General features: G+C 37.5%; 1 long non-coding RNA gene across 1 annotated transcript; it reads right to left on the bottom strand.

Moving 5' to 3' along the window:
- Positions 1-698: 698 nt before the first annotated feature.
- Positions 699-17,800, bottom strand: LOC141417558 (uncharacterized). Its single transcript, XR_012442205.1, has 3 exons — positions 17,663-17,800; positions 4,503-4,630; positions 699-3,328 (listed from the first exon to the last, which is right to left on the bottom strand). It is a non-coding gene; the product is annotated as an uncharacterized lncRNA (long non-coding RNA).
- Between the last annotated feature and the right edge of the window lie 489 nt (positions 17,801-18,289).

The following is an 18,289-nucleotide window of genomic DNA, read 5'->3' as shown; positions in this document are numbered from 1 at the left end:
TAGTTAGGAGAGCTTTATGAAGAGGGAAGTGGATTACCTCAATGGGTTGTGGGAGACATTAATGTCAGCCTGCCTGCCTAGTGTGCCTTCTTCCCAAACTTGTACCCAAGATCTCCATTTGTGAAAACTTACAGACTCCCTTATAACTGGAGAAAAGTGAGTGCTGTTTAATGACATATATAACTTCAAGTGAGAGGATGAGAAGATTCCACTCACATGTGCCTTGTTCTCTTTCTTCATCCCCTGCCCAAAACTAAGTGCAGCACTGAGAGTGAATAAGAGGTGTCAAGCACAAGGACAAAAATCTTGTGTGAGGATCCTGAATGGAGGCCACACTCTAAGAAGTCTTAGGGCCATCACACCAGAGCTGGACACCATGCCTGTCTCTGGATTACCTCTATGTGAAAACAAAAGAATAAACAAACAAAAATACTTTATACAAGTGATTTTTTTCATTCATTTTCTAGTATTTGTAGTTGACCCCAGTCCTCACTACAGTGATTCCAATCAATTCTAGCTCATTTTATATGGACTTCAAGAGCCCATACTTTAGTCAAGTGATCATGACCTTTTTTACTTGTAATGGGATGAAAATGCTAGGCTTTGTCACTATTTTAAATCTTTATTTTTATAGGTGCTCTTATACTCAGTACAGTCATGAGGACTAAATGAGCAGTCAGAGAAAAAAAAATAGGATAACATTGGAAGATTGATTTTTATTGGGCATTGCTTAGTGCTTTACATTTTAATGGTTAGTAAATTGTACATACTCTATTTTTTGCAAAGAACTACTCTAAAATAACAAAACATATGACATCTGAAATATTCAAAATCAAAACAATCTAAATAAAAACATATTTAACTTAAAACATGAGAAAGCTAGCAATTGAGTAGACACCACATGAAACTGAAATTAAAGAGAAAATTGTTAAAGACAGGTATAGATTTTATTACAACAAACTACTGCTGTAGAATCAGAAATGTCAACATTGTGTCCACTCTTCTCACAATAGATGATAGATAGATAGACAGACAGAGACAGACAGATAGATAGATGATTGATAGATAGATGATAGATAGCAGAGACAAATGATTGATTGATGATAGACAAATGATAGCTAGTAAATACGATTGAAGATAATAGATAGATAAAAATATGGCATTATGTTATAATTCTCAGTGAAGTATCTCCATAATCATGTTCCAGCTCATAGCTTACCTCTTAGACTTCTCCAAACTCTTCCATGAGATAGACAGAGAGTTAGAATAAAGGACACTCATGTCACAGAAGTGGTTTAGCTTATATGCTATTGATGGTGCTTAAAATCACCTGGAATTCTCCTTTCCCATGTGGGCTAGTCACCCATCACTTCTGATTCCTTCTGCTTATGCTGTCTGTTAATTACATTCATTATGCACTTGAATCATGGGAAATAAAGCACAGCTTTATGTGGAGAAAAGTTGAAAGCTTAGAAGCCCAGTAAAGATACATTCCTTGTGTCCTTACCTTCCAAACCACCTGTGGAATTAGGTATAGGACAACTAACCGTAAAATAAGAGTTTAAAATGCAAAATTACTAATGATTCTTAATCTGCTTCACAAATGTTTATACAGTATCACTTGACATTAAATTTTTAAATTGGAAAATTTGGATAATGCATTATGAATATAGTTTATAGAAAGAGCTCCCTATCACCATGTATCTATGCAAGCAAGAAGGTTCTGTCAGTCCCAAATCAAAAGGTGGGGAAGGTATCCTAATAGGCTTTAAGTTACAAAAATGGCAAACTTCTGGTCAAATCATTATTTCACCACCTCTAAACTCTCTTGCAGTACAGGAAATTCTCAGAAAAGGAAAAAACTTGGCCAGAAACCCACCAGGTAGGAAGTAGAGTCAATGCTCAAAGAAAATCTACTAGTCCAAAACTATTGTGGACCAAAATTGAATTCCTACCTCAAATGACAAAATGATGACATATTAATATCATTGAGAGTGCTTAAATTAGAAAGAAATATGCATAAGTAGAAAACATGTATTCCTTCCTATTGATTGTAGGTTTTTTTCATCATGAATCAAATAGAAAACATAACATTTTAGCATTAGTAGTGGTTATGAACAAAATTATAATAATTCCTACTGAATTAGAAGACATTTGCTTAGATCTTGGATAGCAAGATATTTCGATATAAGATAGTTATAGTTATATAGTTAGTTGCTAGGTAACAGATGAAATGCAACCATAACTCACTTCAATGATTTTAAACAATAGGTAAATGCTGCTTGCTTTTAGATAAAAAGTGTTTAATATTGTAGGAAACCTGACTTTGGGTTCTTGAATTTCCTTGTGACTGGAAAAAAACTTTTTGACCATAGAATTATCCTCCTTTCCCCAACCTTCTTAGTTGATAAGGCATTTTTTTTACCTTCATCTCCACTTATAAATGTGCACAAAAAATATGAAGGCTCTTTAGCTCATAGAAATTTTATCTTAAACCTAAAAGGATTTTAAGATCAAATGAAAAAAAGACCATTTAATTATTTGTTTGTGAAAAAACTTCTCTTTTATGTAAATAATTTTCTTTGCAGCAGTCACAAATATTTTTAAATATTATATTTGATTTTAACATAGTTCTTTTTAGTTGGACATTTTCACTATCACTGCTCTGTGTATAATCTTAGGATTTAGAAGATTCATATACACAATCTAGATAAATCTTTTGACTTTAGAGACTTTCCAACACCAAATTAGAATAATGGCCCTTTTATTAAACAGTATCTTTATTAAATTCTTTGAATGATTAGGGAGGTAAATTCATACTGCTTCCTTGAAAAAGTCATAAATCTCAAAAAAAGGATGCTTCATTTTAGAAAAATTTGTTTCGAAAAGCCACCTCTTACAAGAAGAAGCTAATGTACACATATATTCTTGCACAGGTTCAAGCAGACTCTAGCTTATGTACAACTCTGTAGCTCATGACCAATTAGTAGCACAAATACCTTTAGTGTCATATCAGGCAGGCAGACCTTGGTTAAACGGATGATCAATTAGTATACTTATAGTAGGGAACAAAAACCTCGGCTTGAGGAGAATTCAGCTGATTTGAACTTGTGTTTGCCTATTGCAGAATGCTTATTCCAAATAAGACTTCATCTCAAAAAAAATGCAACTTTGCAATGTGTTTCTGTTTATTTGTGTTTTCTTTTAAAGAAAACTTCCATTTCCTCATGCTTTCATCTTGGCTTTGTGCTGGGTTAGATCTTCTTGTTTGTTCATTATGGTTTTTATCTAGGAAAAACATTTGTTTTCCAAGAACACTTTTTTATTCCTAGAATGAAACAGAAAGAAGTTAAAGCTTCAATTGCTTTAAAAAGTCAATTAAATGTCTAGCTTTGCTGAACATGTCTCTCCCTGAATTTTTGATGGGTACCTTTACCTACTAAATTAGAGTTCAAGTTCTTTTCAAAACCTAAGAATTTAAAAGTTAACTCCAGTCACAAAAGGAATAATTTTCAAAGTGCCCAGGTGGTTCTACAGTGATGCATTATGTACCTCTTATTACAGGATCCTTTAGGAGACAACTGTCTCATTTAAAATGAATATAGATTAAACGTTTTTCCATCATCTTCCCACTGAATTGTGAACTCAGCAGTGAGGAGTCACTTCCTAACCTGAGTCCTATGGCCTACACCTTTTCAGTCTCCATCTTCATTAATATTTTGCAGCATTTCCCCCTGTTGGTTATTCTGCCCTTGATACACTCACAGGAATTCTATAAAACTTCTTCTCTGCCCTATCAATCATTCCCCCTCCTCCTAACATCCTAGACAACAGGGTCCCCAAGGGTTTGTCCACCATCTTTGCTTTTCTTGAGTCCTTCCCCTCTGAGTTCCAACTACCTCCTCTATGTGCATGACTTTGAGTCCTTGGTATGTCCCAATACTCCCTAAACTCTTGACTTCTTCACAATCACTGCAAATATCTTACTATGTCTGGTCCCTACCTTCTTCCATGCTACAGCCACAGTGAATTATTAACTATTTCCTAGACACAATTTATTCATTCCTTTGAAATTTTTGTTCTTTCTGGCTAAAATGCTTTATGATTAATTTCAAAAATTAAAAAAGAAATTGACACATAGTATTTCTAATACTCTGTAATGTAGTAGAGTTTCATTTTGAACACTTTTTTACCTTTGTAACTCATTGTTTTTATTATTCTATATTTTCTGATAAAGAGCATAGGTTTCATGTGGATGGGAAACATATCATCCTCCATGTGTTTTCTGCAAGGAGTTCAGTTGGGGATTGTTCCAAGAATGTACACTTGCCACCATACTCAGGGCAGTGAACTCACTGTGCTTAGAGCAGAAGGATGCTCTTCTTGCACTGGAAAACTGAGTTCTACACTAAACTGTTTCAAAGCAAGAAGTCTAGTGGCAACCTCAGGAGTGAATTTGCTTCTAAAAATCTATGGTAAATCCCCAAGAAGAGATAACTTACCTTTTTAATTTAAAATTGAAAGCCTTGCTGGGTGCCGGTAGCTCACGCCTGTGATCCTAGCTACTCAGGAGGCAGATATCAGGAAGATTACAGTTTGAAGCCAGGCCAGACAAGTAGTCCATGAGACCCTATTTAAAAAAAAAAACATCACAAAGAAAGGTTTAGTGGAGTGGCTCACAGTGAAGGCCCTGAGTTCAAGCCCCAGTATCACAAAACAAAAAAAAAAAAAAGAAATCCATTTTTGTTTTTAAATTGTTTAAATTATTGAGCAACTACATGATTTTATTGTACATAACTGACTGGTTTTAGAAAAGTCACCTGAAAATACCTAAAAGTATGTTTCCCTTACATGATATTTAGTTTCAACCAACATAGTTCTGTCTGTTTAAGACAACATACAGTTTACTGTCCAAATGCCTGGATAAGTGGTTTATTTTGTTATATTGTAGAAATTTAGACAGCAACAATTTCCCATATCACTTTCTGTAGATAATTAGTAGTATGTTTTCCAACTGCGTTATCATGAAATATTTAGAAAATTGGAAGCATATTTATATCACTTTATTATGTAATATACAAAGTTCAAACACCTTCACAATAATGTAATTCAACATTTTAAGGAACGAGTTTCAGTAAAAATGAAATATCTAGAAAATTAAATTATTTGCCTATATTTTGAGAAAAAGTTACTAGATGGTTATAATTATTCCCATACATATTTCATTTCATATAATAGGCCCTTTTTGTTCACCAGGTTCTATAACACGTTACATAATACACTGTGAAGAGCTCTGGTTTGTGAGTCACAGATTTATTTTGATATTTCAGGTGTCCTAATTTTTTTATGAACTAATCCTTTCCAAAAACTCCTTATGATGTATTTTCAAGTTCATTTGTTTGTTTCTTTCTCAAATTGTGGCAGACTTGAAGTCCTTGTGGGAGAAGATTCAGGAGAATTCATGACTTTTTATCATTGCTATCTCCTAATTTATAGCAAAAGAATCCAAACCAAACAAATTTCACATCTTGAAACAAGGCTAAAAAATTACATATTTTTATACATTTATCATGATCATTGCAAAAAGACTATGAATAGTTACAGTCAGGCTCCCAGCTCTAGAGGGCACTCAAGAGTCTCTCTTCTCTGAGCAGGACCCCTGGGTGCTGCTGAGGACCAAAGACAAAGACATGGTTGGTGCTGGGCATGTGTCTTTGGGATGGGTTGGAGTATGATAAAGATCCCATAAGCAATTGCTCCCAATTGGAAATCTCTTTGGGGATGTTTCTTTTAGTATAAGTACTTGGGGATCAACTTTTATTGAGTCTACCTCTTTTATAATTCTTCCTCCTTTGGGCTGAGTTTTAGATTGGTACTATTTTGCTCCTGTTGGGTGTGATATAGACTTCTTCCTGCTTGACTTGAAGTTCCTCATCTTTTCAGAGGACTAAATAGGAACTGAGGTGAAGGCCAGGGAAAGAAACCATGAGGAGGAAACATAACTTTATCTCCAGTCCAGACAATTGACTCACATACAGTCTATTCTATTGTTATAAAGTATAAATTATAAAAAGTGGAATCATGAGCCCCCCAAATGTAGTGTCAGGTTAATTTTAATCTAAAGTTTCTCCTCTGTCCAACTTATTCAAAAACGTATGATGAAATTAGCTGACTGGGGTAGATACTTAGGTTCCTTCTGCCTCTTAATTCTCCACTCAGCAGAAAGAAGAGCACTCTTCAACTCTAGCCCCTCACACCCATACCTTCGCACACACACACCCCACATATGGGTTGACCAGATGCCCCAAGGAGAAGCTGTAGCATTCATGACTTTAATAGTGTTCCAGGACTTTATCACTAGTCTGCTGATGAAGCAGGGCAGCCAATGGTATGAGATGTAGCAGCTAAAATGGTGCCTACACATGGATTTGGGGTCACTGTCACTCATAGAGTTAATAGAAGACATTAACGAATCCACTGACCCTTGGGCCAGAGCCATGTTCATCAGCTCTCACTCATCCATCATGGCCTCCGGTCCATACCAGAGTGGTGAACAGAAGAAGTCCTTTATCCCATCTCCCTATGCCACAAAAACATAACCGACCTCCTCCATGGGCTTCAAATTTTATGTGAAGTGCATCTCGGGGTCGGGGGGGTGGAGAGCTACATTTATTCCTTTCAAGGAATTTTGAGATCAGTGTTCAACAGGATTGTGGCGTAATGCATTCGGGACAGAAATGGATGAGACCACTAATGGCTCTATAGTTATATCATAAAATCCCAAAGGCAAGTTCGCATGACAAGAAAACAAATCATATTATTCTAAAAAGTCTGGGTAAGACTTGCTTCTGGACTCATCACCAAAAAAGTACAATAACAATATTTGATAGTCTTTAAAATCTAATAATCAGTGTTGCTTGATCAGTGATACAGTGTGATGAGTTTCAGTCTATTTGGCACTAAATGAAGAATATCAGAAAATGCAAAATCAGGAATATCTACATTGTTTCAATACACAGAGATTCTAAAGACCTATGACCCTTTTCATTGTCACAATGTGGCAGTCTGATCATTCTGGTGGACAGAGTATTTTTTCACTTGAAAATAAAGAACATGAAATTCCTAGATCTGAACAGGAGAGGATAATTCCTAAATACCACAAAGAATTCACACGCACTGATTGGACAATAAATAAAAATATAAATATCTCTTTGCTACTAATTATTCTATTGAAATTGAAGTAGATAAGTCACTTTCTCTCACAAGGGTCCATGAATTTTGTTTATAAGGATAAAACCCATATGCAAAAAAATATTATCCAAGGTCCCACATACACTGGGAACAGGCCAGTCTATGTTCTAGGGTTTTGCAGTCTGTCTACCATTGTTGGCACAGTGATGTGTCATGAGCCTTCCCAAAGGCAAGCTGAAGGCTGGCGTGGCAGCTCACCCTTTTATTCCAGAATTCAACAGTAACTCTGTTTCCCAAGGTCAAAAACTAAATAAATGCCAGCCCAGGTCAAACAATAAATAAATAAAAGCTACCGAAACCCCAAAGTAGAGCTGATCTCAGGGTGCAAAATGCAGCAGGCTGCAGTCTTTCCAGAGAGTCATTTCTTCATAGGTCAGTGGCAATGCTAGTAGCAGAATGGCCTTGTTTGGAGAAGGGATCATTTGGAGCAGGGTCTGACGACAGCTCCTGTTTCAACACTTTGCTTAATCTTTACCTCCAGTCTGAATACTATAAGCCTCCACAAAGAAATATACAGTCTGCAATAAACCAATAAACCAGAGTGCAAAAGAAGCAAGTAACCTCAAGAATGGTTCTGAGCCTTTCCCACTTTAAGTCAGGTTATAATGGTTAAGTCTTCCTTTTCTAGGAATTCTAGTGGCATTACTTTCATCAGTCTTGATAAAGCCATTTATTCTATGACTATGGTGCTGGGCATGATAGCACACATGTCTGATCCTAGCTACTCAAGAGGCAGAAGTAGGAGGATCATGCTGTAAGGCCAGCTTAGCCAAAGCACAAGACCCTATGTGAGTAACAAGCTGAAACAAAAAGAGCTGGGTCCTTGGCTCCAGTGATAGAATGCTTGCTTAAGCAAGCACAAGGCTCTGAGTTACAGAAAACCTTGTTTATTCAAAACTGAGCCTAAATAAATATTGCAGAATCCCATACTCTAGACAATTCACCAAGTCAGAGGTAGATGTAATTAGAGTTTACTTAGACTTGAAGGGATAAGCCATATTAAACTCAGTGCCAGCCACACCTAGCAATTTAAAATAAGGCTGAGACTTTGAGAGAAAGAGAAAAGGTACCAGAACTTCCCAAACGAGGCACATTTCTTACCCTGCAAATAGGAGACAAAAAAGAAGTACCCTGAACCTCTCTGAAGACAAATGAGAGTGGTTGCCAGAGAACATGCCACATAAAGTTGCCTTCCAGAGCAAGTCCTGGTGTCTCATGTCCCCATAAGGACATCACACTTTCTAAGAGGGCACTGGAGAGAGATAGCAGGGCAAGATGAGGTGGCAGTCTCACAGTTATCTATACCCTGCATTCCAGAAGGATGTATAAGTGTGTGGGGAGTCAGTCAAGCCCAACAGTAAAAGTAGACAGTCATGCACCATCTTGCAAGTACTCAAGGGTGAAAGAACTAGAATAAAAAGCTCAAGCTGGAGTTGAGCACCATGTCAGAAAAAAGTGCACTGTGGTAAGAGGTGGAAAGGGAGCTAAAGAACTTAGAAAATTGCCTCACACGACAGCCAGCATTAGACAGTTGCCACAAACAACTGACAGCCAGTTAGGATGAGCCAGGCAGAAGACACTCCTATGGCCATGGCGGTGGGTCCTCTTGATAGTGACAAAGTGATGTTTACCTCATCCCTCTTTTCTCCTAGCTCCAATGTATTGGAGAAGTGTGGCTGGTATTGAGGGGATACTGATGAGGAAGTTCAGAAACAGAGATGTCAGACATACCCAGCCTCCCAGTAGGTGTTCATCTCCTGAGGGAGAGGATATGAAAATCAAATGTGAGATCAGTGTTTCCAATTTTATTGAGCTTTGTAATGCGACAGTCATGGTGTGCATGAGTATCCAACAAAAGTCCATGTGTCAAAGGTTTGGTCCCCAAGAATGTACTATTGGGAAATAGTGGAACATTTTAGGAAGAGGGGTCGGATGGAAGGACCCTAGATCATTGTGGGTCTGCCAAGGGGGTCCAGTATCAACTTCTTTCTGTGTGGCTCTGCTTCCTGGTTGATGGTGTAAACAACTGCAACCTACCATGATGCACCACTCTTGTCAGAGACCCAAAGCAACGGAGCACCTTTATCTTAGATTGGAACATCCACAAGCATGAGCTAAAATAAACCTTTTTCTTTATAAGTTAATCACTTCATGTAATTTGTTATAGAAACAGAAGGTTGGAATGAAGAAGGCTGGAAAAAGATTCAACAGAGTCTGGTGGAAAGCAATCACTGAAGAAAAAGGACGACACTCCCTATGTATAAGCCTTGAACTGAAAGTGGTCAAAGATACCATGACATCTTGAACCTGAAGGATGTCCTGCCAAGCACCCCCCCTGCTCTGGGGAGTGAGTCAGCTCCTTCTATACCTGATTGTTCAGGTTCTCTTTATAATTTCTTAGATTCCATGGGGAGAGCATGATGGAATAGATGTTTGGAGAGTAGGCTTCTTACACTGACAAGGTGAGATGCAATCCTCTGATATATTGTATTTTATTTTTTGTAGCTCATCTCAAAGAGAGGCTGTTGTTATGTGCTCATTCTGGGAGCATGTTCTCTATCCCTGGAGGTATTTAACATTTCAAACTGAGCTGAGCCCTCATTTCCCAAGAGGATGCTGGACTTCATTTAATAGAGGAGGAACAATGGTTAAGCAATCTGGGCAGCCTGATAGAGGGTCCCACAGATTCCTGGGTTTCCACTACCTACATGATCTTAGGGTCTTAAGAGATAATGGTGTGTTGGTCTTTTAAATGTATCTGTTATAGACCAATGCCTAGAACATTAAGATAAAAAACAGTCCATATTCTATCTAACCCTACATCTAAATACAGTGAGTAGAGAATAATTTTCAGGATATTGCACTAAAACACTTTAAATATCAGTAGAAATCACCATAAAGTTACCCTAAAATCATGGTTGGAGTCTAAGCAAAGGGAAGGTGAGGACTTAAAAGCTCCTCACTAAATTTTTTCTGGTGTGTTTATGAATACATTCTTAGAAGCTCTTTTACTGTTTCATGAGACAGTGTATTGTTATGCAGTTTGGGCTGGCCTTGAACTCACCTGCCTCAGTCTCCCAAATGTTGCATTGCAAGCATGTACCACCACACCTAGCTTCATGTTCTTAGAAATTCTGATTTCCTTTGTTCTTCCCTGTCTTCATTTTTTGTATCTATTTGTCATGAATTACAGAGACTGACTTTCAATAGCATTACAACTCATAGAATAAGCATCTGCTCTCCTCACTTTTTGCTGTGTAATTATGACTTCTTGTTGAATTTTTAAAAATATATCTACTTTCAGTTTCTTTCCCTACATTCATTTCCAGTAAGAATTCAGTATTTTACTCACATGAAAACTCAATAAATGTTTTTTTGGCCAAATATTTCAAAAGAGGAGGCATTCCAGTAGTGTATGAGGATTCCAATCTGACTCAACTCTAAGCCAACACACCTGTGCTAGGACATCCCCACTATGTTGCATGACTGCTTAGAGATGGAGGAACAGGATTCAAACATCCATGTTGTGTTATGATCCTCCATTACCTTGAAGGCTTTGCTTGTTGAGCTAACAGGTCCAGGAGTTTTTCCTCCTAAGCAGTGTCATATCCAGATTTCTGGAGTTTATTAGCTAAATTTCAGTCCTTTCATTCTTTTATTTTTTATAGCATAAATAGCTTTTAATATTCAGAAAATTTCTTATTCATTTATTGACATGTACATCATTGTTTGGGTCATGTCCTCCCCTGCTCCCCACCCCCAACTTCTCCCCCCACCGCCCGAACCCTCCTCGCTTCCAGGCAGAACCTGTTCTGCCCTTATCTCTAATTTTGTTGAAGAGAAGACAGAAGCATAATAAGGAAGACAAAGCATTTTTGCTAGTTGAGATAAGGATAGCTATACAGAGAGATTCCTAACTTTTTCTTCCATGTACAAATGTGTTACAACCCAAGTTGATTTATCTCTAACTGATCTTTACACTGGTTCCTGATCCCCTTCTCATGTTGACCTCTGTTGCTTTAAGGTTTCTGTATTAGTTCCTCTGCAGTGGGGACATCAAATGCTTTCATGTTTTGAGTTTACTACCTATCCCCATACCTCCCATATGTGCTCTCCCCTTGTCATGTGACTCAAGTCCAACAACATGACTGTTGACTGCATGTAAGGGAGAACATACAATTTTGGTCTTCTGAGCCTGGCTAACCTCGCTCAGAATGATGTTCTCTATTTCCATCCATTTAATTGTGAATGATAAGATTTAATTCTTCTTCATGGCTGCATAAAATTCCATTGTGTATAAATACCACATTTTCTTGATCCATTCATCAGTAAGGGGGCATCTTGGCTGTTTCCATAACTTGGCTATTGTGAATAGTGCTGCAATAAACATGGGCGTGCAGGTGCCTCTGGAGTAACCTGTGTCACACTCTTTTAGGTATATCCCCAGGAGTGGAATTGATGGATCATATGGCAGATCTATGTTTAGATTTTTAAGAAGCCTCCAATTTTTTTTCCAGAGTGGTTGTACCTTTTTCCCCACATCCTTGCCAACACCTGTTGGTGTTTTTGATGATGGCTATTCTAACAGGGGTGAGGTGGAATCTTAGTGTGGTTTTGATTTGCATTTCCTTTATGGCTAGAGATGGTGAGCATTTTTTCATGTGTTTTTTGGCCATTTGAATTTCTACTTTTGAGATAGTTCTGTTTAGTTCACTTGCCCATTTCTTTATTGGTTCATTGATTTTGGGAGAGTTTAGTTTCTTAAGTTCCCTGTATATTCTGGTTATCAGACCTGTATTTGATATATAGCTGGCAAATATTTTCTCCCACTCTGTGGGTGTCTCTTCAGTTTAGAGACCATTTATTTTGCTGTGCAGAAGCTTTTTAATTTTATGAAGCCCCATTTGTCCATTCTTTCTCTTAGTTGCTGGGCTGCTGGGGTTCTATCGAAGAAGTCCTTGCCTATACCTATTAATTCCAGAGTGTTTCCTGCTCCTGCCTGTACTAACTTCAGAGTTTCAAATCTGATATTAAGATCCTTGATCCATTTTGAGTTGATACTAGTACAGGGTGATAAACATGGTTCTAGTTTCAGTTTCTTGCAGAAGGGTAACCACTTTTCCCAACAACATTTGTTGAAGAGGCTATCTTTTCTCCATAGTATATTTTTGGCATCTTTGTCAAAAACAAGGTGGGCATAGTTGTGTGGATTCATATCCAGGTCCTCTATTCTGTTCCACTGGTCTTCATGTCTGTTTTGGTGCCAGTACCATGTTGTTTTTATTGTTATTGCTTTGTAATATAGTTTGAAGTCAAGTATTGTGATACCTCCAGCATTGCTCTTTTTGCTGAACATTGCCTTGGCTATTTGCAGTCTCTTGTGTTTCCAGATGAACTTTAGGTTAGATTTTTCAATCTCTGTGATGTATATCATTGGAATTTTGATGGGAATTGCATTAAACAAGGAGATTGCTTTTGATAGGTTGGTCCTTTCTTTTATTGGAAAAATGGAAACAATCTAAAATCCAGTTGAAATGCTGGAGGTCAGCTCTTCCTTGCCCTAACCAGCTTTCTTTTTTGCACTGACCAGGACCACCACTGGCTGCCTGACAGGAGTAGGCCTCTAGGACAAGAAACCAGGGTGCACCCCAAAGTGGTGGCCAATGGATGCTTCATATACTGTGAGTATTGTTGAGAAAAATCTATCTCAGGTGAACTAAGACCTGAGGGAAGTATATTGGCAGCCCAAGGAGAGTGAGTTAGAAATGCCCCACTGTTGATATAATGTTCTTCCTTTACCAAGTTCGCTTTCTAACATCCGAAGAAATGTTTGCTTCTTTTACGAATTTATTCTTAGGAAAATCTCCATAATTTCTCATGGATAATTGTGCCTTTGTAAGAAAAACAAGTCATCTTCCTATGAGCATCTTAAAAATTGTAAAGTTCTACCCTATTCCTAAGTGAGATTGACTATGTAGGCCATGTCAAGGAAAGAAATTAAATGTATAACTGTAATGGTTTGAGTGTCCCCTCCAAAACTCATGCAGGAATTGTACACCATGTTAACACAGTCAAGAGGAGGAAGTTTTAGGAGATGATTGATTGGGTCATGAGGGAGCCATCTTCATGAGTAAATTAAGGCAGTTAACATGGGAATAATTTATCATGGGAGTGCACCTCTGATGAAAGGATGGATTTGACCTCATTTTTCTCAGGCATTCTCCCTTGTTGTGTGACACCTCGCTATGTTGTGATACAGCAGAGGTCCTTGTGAAGTGCCAGTGTCATGTGCTCAACTTCCATGCCTCCAGAACTATAAGTATTAAATCTCTGATCTTTATAAATTACTCAGTCTTGGGGATTCCACTCCATCAGTAGAAAATGGACTAAGACAATAACTGTCTTTTTTTATTTTTTGCTTGACAGTTTCAATATACTTGGCTTCCTTTGTTCCTCTTAGTTTGTGTGATGTCATTCAACAAATTATTTCCTATGTCCAAATTAACCCTGAGTGCTAAATTTTGCTTTGGACTTGTTGCATTAACTCTGGTGCAAGTTTCTTTATTTAAAAATAATAAAACTTACTTACATGTCTCACTCTTGCTCAATAAGCAACAGACATTTATTTTCCTCAGTTTTTTCTCACTGTAGAAAATTCACTTTTTGACAAGATTAAAGACGTAAAAATATTGTCATGAAATAACAAATTCTTTAAAAATATAACCTTAGAGCTAAACTAAAATGTTAGCCATAGAATGTAGCAGAGGTTCAAATGCAAGAAATATTTGAAGATCCAACCCTGTTTCCTAAAACCATTATTACTATTTTCATAAGAAAAAAGATATTCCTGACACTTCAATTTATGCATTTGATCTCTTCTCATAAGTGATACTTTGTTTAATGCTTAAGATAACATAGTAAGGAATTAGTTTCACTTCAAGTAACTGTCCTACAAGGCAGTGACCTGATAACTTGGTTACTGAAAGCCACAGGTCTGTGCCATTAACAATTAACTAAGGTAAGCTGCATTTGCCACATGTGATAAGAATGACCTTGTTAATAACACAGCTCCCAGATGAGCAGTAAAGTTGAAGTAGCTATAGTCCACAAACGAGTTCTAAAAAGGCCCTAATACACATGTGCACACAAAAATTACCACTTTCACCAACTTTATTCTAATATTTACAAGAAATTTTATTATCCTCTGGCAGGATCAGTCAAAAGGAAGTTTATTTTGCATGCTTGGATTGCATAAAATTATATCACCCAACGTACTTCCTTACATAGACTAAAATAAGTCTTTGTGATTTCAGGAACACTCCTATAAATTTGAAATCACTTCTGGAATATTTGGTCTTCAAAAGATTTTACATCCCAAGAACAACTTCTTTTTGCATTCCACAATGAGTATTCAATTTAGTATTTCCAATCACCCTCTATATCTTTTTACTACTACTGAAGAACTAGGGGAGAATCATAGAAATTGTAGCATTTGTTCAGTGTGAAAGCAGAATGGCCATTTTGATGATTCCTCTTCTTTTCCTTCCATTTCTTATTGGTCTGACTACTTTGATCAAGTAGACATTTTGATCTATAATAAAGGTTTTTCACTGCAGGAAATATAAATGAGAAAAAAGTATTTTGCTGATTGAGAAATAAAACCATTGGTACTTAGTCTTCCTCTATGGGGTTCTCAGGTTCCACACAAGAACCCTAGCTCAATATGACTTATCTAAGCCCCTGGAACTCTGTGCACCATGCTTATAAGGGATTCACAGGCATGACAGGTAAACAAAGACCACTGCTGATAGCCATAAGCACTTCATTGTATTGCAAGATTTTTCAAAGCACTTACCCCCTATTTTGAGTTCTTTGTTTATCTCCAAGTGGTGGACTGAACAAGGAGACTCCTAAAATCACCTCCAGTGGAATTATTTCAATCACTGTTAACATCCTGAGGAGCAATCATCCCCACAAACATAACTTAGAGTATAATGGGATGTAGATCTACATTTGAATCTCAAGACTTGTGGTCTTGAGACTACAAGAAACTGCTCATGGACCAAAGACAGACAAGAACTGAGTCTTGCAAAAGAATACCACATGGTACAGGGCAGGCAGTGTATTGTATTTAGATTATGCATGTCAAAGACTCATAGATTTTTAAAGTTAGAAATAAGAATAGAGGTCAGATGGTTCAACTACCTCACTTCACAGCAGAGCAATTAAGGGCTGAAGAATTAGAGGACTTATTTAAGGTTACACAGCCTGTTTCCTGGTTACTCATCAAAATGAAGGAAAAAAAAATATATTAGTCTAAGGAAACTTGGCCTGAACAAAAGCAGCAATTTCTAGTCAAAGGACATTGAAGCACATTAAAAATAATTTCTTAATATAGATGATGGGGGAATTCACTAGGGTCCCTTCCTTCCTTCCTGTGAGTTGTCTTAATGAGGAAAGGAACTTTTTGAGTTCACAAAGTCTACCAGACCCATGTTGGAAGCAACAGCTGGAGTGTGTTCCAAACCATGATGAGCAGAGAAAGGAAAAGAGAAAGTCTCCATGGTTTTCAGTTTTATCTACCTTTTTCTGTTTCACTTGGGAATGTTTTATATAGAAGAGGACAGAGAATTCATTTTTATTTTCCTTGACTCCTTAGCAATTCTGTTCACCTTATATTTCAGGGATGGTCTTCCTTTCCTGTAAACAATTCTGTATTTTGACATAAAATTATTGGAAATGGTATAATCCTACTTGTAGTATTTTCATTGTTATATTAAAAGTAACAACAAAAATGATTAGCAATGTAATTAACATACACCTGGAAATGACTGAGATATAAGGAACTCTTGGAAATCTCGTTTCTTGTGCTCACCGTTAGCAGTGTTTGCTCATATAAAACAGGTCACCGTGTCTTTAATTGCTTCACAACTGTACCTTTGGTCTGTTCTCATTTTCTAGCTAATTAAATGTAAATATTATTTCAAATTATAAGACAATGACACTAAGTATCATTTTCCCCCTACCTACATTTCTGTTTCCTTGAGCAGGTGCCATAATAACCCTTTGACAGAAATGCATGTGAAACAGGAAAGAATCATAACATCTCTTTCAAGGTCTTAATAAGAGCTAAGGTGAGATGATATAAGTGAACTTTTTTTTTTTGTGAACAGTGAAACTCTACCTAAACATTACAGATTATTCTTATGCTAATGTGGATTATTGCTAGTGTTAGCACTATTTATGAGACACTTTTCTAAACTGTGTGATTGATATATAAGCGAATTGGAACATTTATAAAGCTACAGTGTGACAATTCTAACCATGTAGCATACTGATTCTTCAGAAATATCTGTTAAAGTGTAAAATCAAAATGGTACCAAAAAAATACAGCAGAGTATGAGTCCGTAAGAAAGGATGGATTAGGGTTTGGAAATTAATGCGAGTATTAGGATAACTTTAAAGAAAGTGAGAGACATAGAGTCATAATCTGGCAGGGAACACAACATCAGTAAGATCGTGCTAGCAAAACCAAAAATGGCTCTACCTATGAGCAAGGAATTATAACTCAATATGAGAAAAGAATTCAGAAGTAAAGTGGAATCATCAGTGTGAGTATTTGCTCGTAATTATGATAAAGCTAAAAATGTCCCTGCAGGCAAACAAAAAGTCAATCAGGCAATCCACACACAGAAAGCACCAGTGATGCAGAGGGAAACCTCAACCCATGACTGTCTGCACTTCACTTTAAAGACCCCTTCATTGCTCCCCCGTCTCATCTCTCCCTGCAGCTCCAGAATTAGACATCTAATTGCCTGTTTAGCAAGGGATAATTGGTATAAACCTCAAAATTTACACATCTAAAAATGAACTTTGCTTTCCTGCCCCCAGCACCCTGGCTCCCGGAATCTTCCTCATGTCAGGAAATGGCACCACCAAGCACCCATTCGTTTAGACCAAGATGCTTGGAATAATTTTTAATTCTTCTGCTTTTGTCATAGCTCAAATCAAAATAAGCACAAAATCCATCAGTGAAAATAGATCCCCACCCCATACATTCACCATTTCCAATACCCTTTGATACAGTTTGAATCAAACCCACAAACTGCAACAGCCTGTTAAACAGTCTCCACACTTCCTCTCTTGCTCACTGCTGCCCGTAATCCAAACAGAGGCTAAGTGATTGCCTTTAAAATGTAAAAGACCTAATGTCATTCCCTCTCTTGAAGCCCAGCACTTACATATAGAACAAAGTTCAAGTTTCTCACCATAGCCAAAGAACCACATGAACCTGGCCTTGTCATTCTCTCTTGCTCCCCTCTTCTAGGACTATTTACCTCTTAGCTCTGTGGTCTCCAGCCATGATAGCCTCCCTCAGAATCCTGGAGGACACAAACTAGCATGTTCCTACCTCAGGGCCTTTGCACTTGTTTTTCCTTCCATCTGACAGTCTTTTCCCTTAGAAAGTCAAATGTTCTCTTTAGTTCTCAGATCAAATGATACTCATTCCAAAAGGTCTTCTCATGTAAATAGTACCCTTCAGCATTCTTTGCCCTTTACCAAGCTTTATTTGCCCTCAATTGACTTACTGCTGCAAGACTTTGGCCTACATAGAATTTGTGCATTTGCTTACAGCATAGCACCCCCACTGTAAATTAGCGCAATAGTGCATGTCATCTGTCACATTCACTGCTATGTTCCATGTCCCAGTGTTTGGAAAAAATGGGCACTCTTTGGATGTCTGCATAGGACATTTATTATTTCTCAGAACCCCACCTTTATTCACGATGGGATTTGATATTTGTGATTTTTATGTCACCATCATCTGATAAAGGAAAAAAAACACCACTAAACGGACTCTACAACTTTTCAGGCATGGTAATTCATTGCCCATCCCCCACACTGCACCCTTTTCTAAGAGAATCCGCTCTCCCCACTCTTGCATATGAGTGCTCAGAGCAAGCACCTGATCCTGTGAACCCAGGCTTAGCAGTGGTCCCCAGACTCATGGTCATGAAATACACAGCACCTGACTTGA

The sequence above is a fragment of the Castor canadensis genome, chromosome 15, assembly GCF_047511655.1.
Source record: "Castor canadensis chromosome 15, mCasCan1.hap1v2, whole genome shotgun sequence".
Taxonomy (NCBI): domain Eukaryota; kingdom Metazoa; phylum Chordata; class Mammalia; order Rodentia; family Castoridae; genus Castor; species Castor canadensis.
Note: the sequence above shows the minus strand (reverse complement) of the source record. Positions and strands in the feature narration are given on the sequence as shown.